A 10,971-nucleotide genomic window follows, 5' to 3' on the forward strand; every position below is an offset into this window, starting at 1 on the left:
TCATCTTCATTTGTATACAGCAGGTTCATGGCAGAGTAACTTAGTCACATGAAGGAATGCAGATAACACCTCCCTTGTACACCCTGCAGATCTGTTGTAAGCCAAGGAGTTGTACAGCTAACAGACTAGTAAAACCAGGCCTGGGATGTCTACCAAAACAATCAGGTTGCAAACTCTGCATAGTCAAGTTAAAAATCTAATTTAACTATTTGTATGGGTTCTTAGTCATACATGTAATGTGTACAAGTTCACATTAAAGTTAAAATTAATTACATCTCTCAACCCATCCATCTAAATGAACAATGCTTTGCTTAATGCAGCTTTGTTTTTATAAATATCCTCCCATTATGCAGCAACTGAATATTCCTGTTTTACCTTGGCTTTTGTGTGTGGGTGAGGCACTCTGGAAACTAAATATATCCAGTATTAATTAAACTATGTATCTCGGAAGGACAGCAGGATAATTCTTCTTTATCGTTTTATAATGAGATTTGTCTGTACACGAAAAAAACTCAGCCATTCAACATTTTTTGTTCAATTTTAGATCTATCTTTACATCAGTGAGAATGAGCAACAATTTGTTCCTGTATTTTACAAGCTTGTACTTAGGAAAAAAGAGTGGTTTTGAAATTGTGTTTTGCAAATACTCAGAAAACAGGAAGAAAAAATGTACATGGAAGGGGGAAATGGAGAACAAAACATGAACAAAAATAGACATTTTCAGCTTCTAAAGAAATGGGAGAGAGAGAAATGCCTATGAAATAAGAATCTGAATGTGAAAGTCTTGCTGAATCCTAAGAATGACTTGCAGTATTTTAGATTATAATTTTCCTTCTGTATTATGGCTCTTGCCCTATTAATGCCCTATATATCCCACGTTTGATGGTCTTTGTGCTTACCTCCCTTCCTTGTGTCCCATATGAGCCAGCAAACTTACCCTGGCTCCCCTTGAAGCCCACAGAGCTGGCATATCCCATGTTTTGTGCCATGAGCCATTTGCAGAAGGTTCCCATCATCCAGGCTACAGCTGGTGGCTCTGACTCAGAAATGCCAAACACAAGGGCTGTTTTTTGCTCTCAGTTGTCCTCAGATTCCAAGGAAAGGTATCACTGCTACCTTGGATTCAACAGAACGCCACCAAACCTGGAGTTGTTATAAACTGAATGCTCTGAACTCAATGAAGTGGAATTTTCCCACTGAATTACTCTGTTTGGAAATGGGAGAAGTCCCCAGTTTACTTCAGCTGCCACACAAGCACCCTGTAATTCATAACACTTGTGTTTATTCCTTGAACAAAGCAGTTTAGCCACTCTTTCAGCCCAGGGACGAGGACAGGGACAGCCTTGCAAATTGTGCTGAGGTTGTTAGAGGCAGACCCCCTCCAGCTGTTTCGTCTGTCCTGTCCCTGCCACAGCTGGCCTGAAGGGGTGGAGCACCTCCACGTCTCAGCACAAAGTCTTCTGTCTTGGCCCAAAGCAGCTTTTGTCAGCACTTTAAAGAAAATTGCTGGACTCTGCATGTGAGTCATGTACGCTCAGCCCCAGCAGCTGCTTTTCTGTGGGATAGTTTTCCCTGGCAAACCAGTGGCAGCAAATTGTGAAGGGCCTAGAAACAGAAGAAGGAAATAATTTGTGAATTTGCAAAGACTTCCAAACTTTTTTCCATGGTATTTCAGAAGTCAATTCTTAGCCCCCTATAACAGACAACACACGTCTATTACAAACATTCTCAACCAAATGAAAAAATATGTGGTAAGCGAGCACCAAAGATTACAAATACATGTTTTGCAAAACTGCCTGTAATTATGCAAAGCAAATTTTATGCAAAAAGCGGCGCCACCTAAATGGCAGCATAACATATGCACACGTTCAAAAAAGTCAGTCTTCAAACAAACTCTTGCCATGCAATAGGTTGTGTCTTCAATTACAAGTTAATCTATCCTAGTAAAATGAATTCTTTCATGTGGGGTTTGGGTTTTTTTTTTGTTTTTCACTACTAGGAGTTTCTACTCTTCCAAGTTGAAACAGTAAAGTGACATTATGGGAGAAAATAGAGGTACCTCCATGCATGGCAACGTGGCAGTAGTTCTGCAGCATCTTTCCGTTTGGCAAGGTAATACATACAATGTTAGATGGTTCAGATGTTACCAAAAGCAGGTCTATAGCTAAAGTCTGTTAATTTCTTACCTTAAACTCAGACACAAGCTGTAACTTTTGTACTAGCAACAACCCTGGTAGCTATGGTTTTCTCCAAATTACCCTCTTTTCTTTGTTTCCTGGCAAGTAGAACTGGTCTTGCAGCATTGGGCTGTGGTGCTTTGCTGCAGACCCAGAGAAAGCAGGACTGTTCCAGCTGTGGCAGTTCATAGGTACTGCCTGCTCTTGTACCATGATGCATTTTCTTCACACAGCCTCAGTGATAATGGAGTTGCATCGCTGTAATTTCAGAATGAAACTGCCTTGAAGAAGAAGAAGAGGATACAAGTTTATGTAATTTGCAAGCTCAGATGTCCATTATTTAATTGGTGCAATGAGCTGGCTTTGTACTGCTTGTGTTTTGAAAGGTTCCAGAAAAGTCCATGGAAGGGGTTTCAGATGTGTTGGTGCAGGTGCAGTGAAGGCTGTGTCAGAACCAGAAGGTGTTGCAACTTCCTAAGTAGTAATAATAGATGGGTTTATGCCACCTACTTCCCTAGTTTGTCTTTTCCTGCTTTGTCATAAGGATGTCTGTCTGGAAGGGCTAGAAAGCGGAAGACTTCAGTTTTGAAAGATTTGCAATTGTAAGCAGCCGAGAAGGAAATGAGTATTAATTCCTGACAGAGGCAGAATGCTACCCTACAGTCTGAGTGACAAGCTGGGGTCCACTACACAGAAGGGGGAGTAGTGGTTTTGAAAAGTAAGAGTCTCAGTTGGCCTTTATAAGTTCTCCTGGTCATCTGTGAAAATGTTAGGGATGTGACTGTCAATAAAGACATAGCATTCATGAATGTAAGTTCAGATAATTTTTAAAAGTATAGCAGGCTTGAAGAATGGATCAGAATTTAATAGATCAGAAGAAACAACATTGATTCTGAGGAAATAGATGCCTTCAAGTAGGACCTTTTACATGAGTCCTCAAATCTATGACCACTTGAGTCAAAATTCATTCTACAGTCTATAAAACCTGATTTTAAGGAAAGATTCCAGAGCCAAAGTTTTCCTTCTGCTGAATTCACCTAGTGAAAATTCAAACTCATGTCATTGTGTGAATCACAGAACTTTACACAAAGATGTTTGATTTGTCTGTTACATGTGTCTCCTCTGTGGTGACCAGAGTCCCCTAGAATAAATAACGATTTGAATTCTTTTTTATCATGTAGCTGAAAGAAAACAAACAATAACAAGAAGCTCCCAGAAGATATGTGTTTACCTGAACTTCTCCCCTTACTACAGATGCACAGTTGGTGGGATGAGAAGTCCCATGTCTCTCGTCCTGTTTTTCTTGCTCTGTCATCATGTGTGTGAAACTTGTATTTCCAGTGCAGCATTGTGACTTTTTGACAGGCCATGAAGGTATGTTTGCAAAGGCTCCCACCGTGGTGGGACACTGTCCTGGCCACTTCCCAGGCTGTGTTCTGCACAACTTCCACACCAGCTGTCTGCCTTACCTGGTGCAGAGAACCGCCTGTGTGGGGTTTTCCCCACAGTCCCTCTTTGTGATTATGTCCTGTTAAAGCTTTGCCATCCCTGAGCTCTGTTTACCCTTGTCGTTTCCCAGCCTTGGTTAAGAAAAGTAGAGTGAGCCTTCACAGTGAACAGCTTTGCCCACATTTCTACATGGACAACTCAACCAAGTGTATGAGTCTTCACCTCCCTGTAATGCTGACCAGCTACGGATAATAAACCTCTGTCTCTGCCTTCCCACTCAGATAATCAGTCCCTATCCTTTCAATGTGATTAACTGTTTTATTGTCAGAATTTTTGTCCATTTTCATAACGAGCACTTCCCTTAGATTTTTGCCTTTGGAATTTTTCTTGTTTCATTGACTCTCTGGAATACTATGTTGAGCTTGTTTTAAATTGCAAAGTGTGCCCATGTGTAGAGTGCCTCAATGAAACATGCATGAACTGCTGTTCTGAGCGGCTCCCACTGTCAGTCCGTTCACAGTGTTTCTGAGGAGGCTGCTGCTCCCAAGTTCCCCAAAAGCACTGCCTAATGCCACCACCTCAGTTCCTGTCTCCATTTTAAGCCACAGATTCTCCCTCTCCAAAGTTAACCCTTGCCTTAGCTGTTCAGCACGGAGTCCTAGCTAGTGCAGCACTCCTCCCCTCCTGCATGTTAAGTTCCCTGCCAGCAAAGCTTACCTTGAGAATGATTTTCTTTGGAAACATGTACCAAATGTACAATAGTATAAGAAGCCAAATAAAGTTTTACCAATGAATACCGAAGATCATCAGTAAAAGTCCCCCCTGAGAAACAAGTGTCACCAGAGATCATTTCTCAACCAGTATGACTAATGCAATTTATGACCCTGTCTCATCTCCTCAGGCTCCTGTTTAGCTAATGTGTCATCCTTTCAATCTTATGTTTCACCCCAGCTGTCCGTGTTTTTACATTTAAAGGCTTTGCATATGCTGTGCTGATAGTGTAGTAGTAAAGGTCACTAAGCTGACTTTACTATTAGGTGGGTTTCATTTTTATATACCAAACGTGATGAGGAAGAGTCACAGTGAAATCTGTTGACAAGATCAGCTTTAAATGTTGAACATAGTCAATTACTTTGCTTTCAGTTTGTCTCCTCAACACAAGGGGGACTGGAAATCTCATTAGAATATATAAAGTGACAGATTTTGCGGTGCCAAGTGTACTCTTGGTGCCCAGTATTGTCCCTCATGTGAATACACAAAGAGTAAAGTTGCATATTTATTTGAAGGTTGTCCTATAGCTGTGTCTAGAGCAACCACTGACAACAGCCACAACCACCCTCAATGCATGTCTAAGTGGGTTAATAGCAATAAAAGAATCCTAAAGTGCTATTATGTATTGATTAAAAACTTCCTTTTTCTTTCTTTCTGGTAGGTAATCTCTCCAGAATTAATAACGAGTGATAACTTTTCGATCACCAAAACGAACACTATGCTCAGATAAAACGAGTCAAATGTCAGGTGAAATGGTCTGCCAAGTGTCAGCATTCTGTATCATTTAGGTGAAGTTGGCTTGCTGGTTAAAACCATGACAAGAAAACAAAACAAACACTTTTGTTTTCTCTCATGCCTTCTAACTTACAAAACTGCAATTGTTGCATCAGTAAATGTGATCAGACACCATGGGTCATTGAACTAACATGGAGAATACATTCTTTTCTGCTAAAAATATATTTTAGAAATCATTTCATTTCTACATGCAGGTAAAGAATACAAGATGGTGACCATGCACATGTCAGAAATATTTTGTATCTACTTGATTTTTTACATATAGTACCTACAGTCAGTAAAAAGATGCAAGCCAAACTGACACTTAATCAAGAAAATGAAGGACATGTTGTCCCATAACTAGATATAAAAGAGAAAAAAAACCACTCAGGGAATGTAAAAATGTAAGCATGGAGTTCCTTTTGAGGAAATTTCTACTCCTTCTACTCAGTATTTCATGTGATCTAGACTGAGAGCTATTAAGTTAAAAAAAAACATATTTAAATAGGCTTAGGGCATGAAAACTTCAGGCTATAAAAGTCCTACAAGATCCTATTAAAATCCTTACTTGGGAAAAAAAAAAAGCTGTAATTAAATGCTGCTATGGAAATCATAGTCATTTTTGAGGGGCTGCATGATCTTTCCTTAACTTTTCTACGAGATGAATACAATGAAATTTGTGCTAATGCCCACCATGTTCTATTGAAAACTGCCTGTCTACATCTGGGTCAACTGAGAATTTAGATTTATAAGGAAAAAAAAGCCCACAAAAAAAGGGCAAACTCTCATCTAAATTTTTAGACAAACGAATTGTCATCAGTAAAGCTTCCTAAGTGCTGAAGAAGCTCTTTCCATGTGTGTGCTCCAAGCCTGCCAGAGCTGAATACCTAGGAACATTCCCTAAAAGGGAAGCGGTGGTATTCCCCAGTTCATCTTCCCAGAGAGCACTTGATAGCTGAGCTCCGAGCATGCTGACGGGGTGAATCAACACGGCATGCAGAGCCTTGAGTTCTTCATTTCAAAATACAGCCACTGAGGGAGGCACTAATGATGCCTGTTCCTTATTTAAGCTCCTCGTATTTAGAGTCCCAGTAGATGGGAGATTTGAGCGTTGCTCCCTCCTACACTGGTTTGGTTTCCACATTCTCCTCATTCCAGAGGAGTGGCCAGACAAGGAGGCTGCAGACCAGGCTCTGATAAGGATGTGGGGTGGTTGGACCTGAGGAAGGATCATTAAGCTTTGGTTATGAAACATGAATCCTTATTTAAAGCATCTTCCCACCCATTCAAAAGTATTTTTCCTGTCTGTAGCAAGGGTAGGATATTAGGCACGTGCCTCCCTCAGCAGTTCAGCAGCTTCTAGGTTGCTGGATGTTGGCAATCCCATCTTGAAGCATCCAAGGCCATTCCGTACCTAGAACAGGGAACTTGGTTAACTAGCTGATGTATTTTAATGTCACCCTAAGAACTCAGTACCTGAAACCTGTGTGAAATTATGCACTACAGTTGTCTGGGGCCTTTCGTTTCTTTATCTTTGAGTAGCAGATGGTGGTTGACTAGAAAGAAAGGCATAAAAAATGACAGAAGAAAAACATGGGAATTTTGTACTAGTCTCGTCAGCTTTGATTCCCAGTTTTATGTGTGGATTACAGGATCCTGATGGAGAACAACCCTGTTTATCCACATAGACTATCAAATGCAAGGTCATTGCCTAAGAAAGCAATTGTCTGTCATTATTTATTTAAGAAGAGTGCAGCATGCATTTACATGACTGCATGTATGGGAATCTTGTCTGAGAGTTGTGATAGGCTGTCATCACAGTCAACAAGCATTGGCCTCAACAAAAATCAAGAAATGACTGAGAAGTTGAATGGAAGACAGGAAGTTTGCCACTTGAAAAAATACATGCAAAGTAAGAACAGGAAAAAAAGTAGAACTGGCTTAATTACTTTGCCATACAAAATAAATAGTTTAGACTTTGAATATGAGTGTTACACACGGTGCTAGAAGTTATAAATGTTTGAGCTGAAACAGTTTGAAAATAAATATTAGAAGTAATCATTAGGTAAAGTCTAAACCTGGGGAAATGTTAATTATTATTTTGCTTAAAAGGAATTCAGTAGAAATAATGATTTGTTGTGAAACATGCAGATGTTTCAATGACAGAAAGAAGTATTTTGGGAACAGTTCTGTAATGTTCTGCCCTGGGTAATGCCTATTGGAAGGACTAGTAGCCATTTCTGAGCTCTAAATTACTTTCAGCCACATACAAAAAAGTTACAGACTCTCTGGAAAACGGTGTGAAATAAAATGATAAACGTGCAAGGGTGGTCAAGAAAGTAAATAAAATGTGAAAATGGCTAGGGTAAAAGGGCACTTCAACCAGTTCTTGTAAAATCCATAACTTCTGTGGAATTCAGCTGCAGTTACATGAACTCAGGTGTCTAAATCTGAGAATTTTTATTTTGAATCTAGTACCTGACTTTCAGAAGGCATGTGAATAGACATCTGCTGTCAGAAAGCAATTCAGAGGTCAGAGACCTTCAATTTAAGATCCATAAACAATGGAATATGAAGTTGTGTTTTGTACAGCAACAAAACCTACATTCATATCATTTTAGTTTTACTTTTAGAGTTTCAAAAGGCTTTCAGATGAGTTACACCTTTGGTTAGTTTTTGTTTTGGTTCCCTTGGGTAATAACCAACAGGAGATTTTGCAGGTGCCAAAACAGTGTTTGAATGGTTACCAGCGACACAGAGAGTAATTGCCAAATGATGATTTCAAAAGTGTCATGCTACAAAAGCTGCTTGAACTGCTGTGGTTTTGTCAGTTGGCTGAACTATTTACTGCAGAGCCAAAAGGCTTAAGTGAAAGTGCTCTGAAATGGCGTTTATAAATGTGAATCTAGGGCAGCTCTTGTCCAGGGTTAACTACAAAACCTGTGTTTGTAGCATTCATAGTGCTTTTTAAAGCGGTGCTTTCTCATCCCCAATATAGCAGGTTACGCATCTGGGAAAAGAAAACCGAGAACTTCTGACTTGTACTTCCGCAGCTGTAACTTATGCAGCCATAGTCTAATTAAAGCCCCAAATAAATGTTGCACTTAATTAAAGACAAACCCAAGTCTATTGAAAATGGAGGGAAATAATGAGCTATTTCTTGTTGTACATGATCTTTGTATACAATAAAACATGCGCTAAAGTGTTTTGTGGTTGGCTGATGTTTTGGCTGCTCTTTTCAAAAATAGGCAAAAAAGGATTCCCGTGAGCAGGCACAGGCTTTCCCTCCAACTGAGAGTGTGCATATCAGGAAGGCATGATCACTTACTGATTTGAGAAAAAGGTGAAATGAAACTTGAAGGCTACCATTGCTGAGCCTGTGTCACCCTCTCTCCTGCGCCAGCACAGCTGTTCCTGCAGCCAGTCAGTGAACCATTTTGGGGAACTGATCTAGCAGAAGAGTACAACCAGTTTAGGGGGAAGGGGAGCGCGCACTTGTATTTCAGGTCTGTCACTTTTCCAGCACTGCTGATGAGAAGGACATGCAGACAGGGGGAACTTTGCTCAGGGGACCAAGCACTGGAGGCAGAGGTTGTGACACATGTCAGCAGCTGTTTGAGAACCAAACCATGTTTGGTAACAGCCAAACCCTGTAATATTGTTAAAAGGTGAGGAACAACTAAGGGCAAACCTGACTAACTTCTGCAAAAATTATATATATGTATATACATTAAAAATTAATTGGTCAAAACGTACGATTTCTTTCCAACACTTTCTTTTTGGACATATTTTATTTTTTGTCACAGGAATGCTATTAAATGAAACAGTGAAACACTTGAAAAAATACTACAAGGAAAATGCATTTCATTTAAATGCTAATTTGTTTATATTATTTTCAAATAATCTGAATAATGAATAGCTTTGATGAAAATTATCTGAAACCTAACGCATGTCAGAAATACGGTGAAGAAGCTATAAAAATGTCTAAGAAAAAGCGTGATTATATATATATTGGAAGAGGACAGAGGAATTAGACTAGCACTCCTGCACAACTGCTCCAGAAAACTTGAAGAAAAGCCCCAAACTACTATCTTACATGGAGCCATCAGTCTGAGCAGAGAGAATTTCATGTCCTAACTCCAGAAAAGTAATTTGCAAGCCATTTCTCATCTCATTATATTATCTGCATACTTTCTTGTCTTTTGCACAATAAATTATTTGAGAACATCGGTTTTAAAATTCACCACACATATTGCAGCATAAAAGGCAAAAACATTAAAACTGATATAATCTATGAGCAACAAACCTGAGAAGTGCAAATATTGATCACATTGCAACATCTGCACAAAAGCTGCAGTGAAATAAGGCAGTGGTTGCAGGTTGTCATGAGCTGGGCTTGTGTTTCATTTAAAAGTCCAGGATCTTCCAGCGATGTTATTACCTGATAACGGCAGTTTTAAAAAAATCCATACTCTACTGGGGGGAGAGGTGGGCATTGAATTACAGAGTCATGAAGGCTCTGAACGACAAACAAGCTGTAGCCACAATTCATTTTGTTGCATTAGGCTCCCAGCTCATCTTTTTTAGGTACTTGGAGCTTTCTGAAACAGGCTGCTCTCCTCAGCTTTTCCTACACACCAAGCTTCGCCAGCCTTGGAAATGTAACTGGGCCACAGGGAGCATGCACTTGGAGGGCATTCAAAACATGGGGTGGGCTCCTGTGCTGCCCTTCATCTGCTTCTGTTCAAATGCCTTTTGACCAGTGCAATATCCCGGGTGCTTTCCAAAGCTGTCTTTCCTCTGCTCGTGCTGATGCCCAAAGCTGAGTGGTTTCTCTCCCTTTCCTTGACGCTCCAGAGCAGTGTGACACAGGGACAATCTCTTCCCCAATACTGTTCATTTGTGGTGCCAAAATTCACCGTGGGCTGCCAAGATCTGCCACCCTGCCCACACTTTAATGGTATTCCCGTTCAATTTGAAAAACCCAGCCAAATCTCAGTGAAGGGGAAGACTGGCAACCTTAAATTGCATCGTTACTGTGTCCAGTTCTGGGGTCCTCAAGGAACTCCTAAAGAGGGTCCAGCAATGGCCACAAATGCTATAAGGGTCTAGAGCATCTCTATTATGAGAGCTGGGCCTGATCAGTCTGGAGAAGACAAGATTGAGAAGAATATCATTAATGCATACAAATATCCCAAAGGTGGGTGCCAAGAGGATGGTGCCAAATTTTTTTCAGTGGGGTCCAGTGACAGGGCAAGGAACAATGGCCATAAACTGAAACAGAAGAAGTGCCAACTCAACACGAGGAAGAACTTTTTTCCGTTGAGGATGGCAGAGCACTCTAACAGCTGCCCAGGGAGGGCGTGGAGTCTCCCTCTCTGGAGACATTCCAAACCCACTTGGACACGTTCCTGTGTCACCTGCTCCAGGTGACCCTGTTTTGCCAAGGGGCTGTATAGTGTGATCTCCAGAGGTCCCTTCAAGCCCGAACTATCTTGTGTTTCTGTAATTCATTAGGTTCTACAGTTTGTTGTCGCTACAACCAGCGACAGCGTTGGAAGCGCTCAGAAATTCCCTGGCGATCTCCTGGAAAGTGGCACCGGTCCGAGCTGCTCTCGGTTTCCCCGCAGCGGGGCAAAGTTCGCCCTGACCGGGGACGCGGCGGGGCCGCCCCTGCAGCCGGCGAAGGACGCGGAGCCCTTCCCGGGGGAGGAGCGGGGCGGCCGCGGGGGCTCGGCGGGGCCGGGCCGCTCCCGCCCGGAGCTCCCAAGATGGAGGCGGGCGGTGTGACAGGGCGGGG

The sequence above is a fragment of the Malurus melanocephalus genome, unplaced genomic scaffold, assembly GCF_030028575.1.
Source record: "Malurus melanocephalus ecotype Western Australia unplaced genomic scaffold, MMel_1.1 scaffold_95, whole genome shotgun sequence".
In the NCBI taxonomy this organism is placed as follows: Eukaryota; Metazoa; Chordata; class Aves; order Passeriformes; family Maluridae; genus Malurus; species Malurus melanocephalus.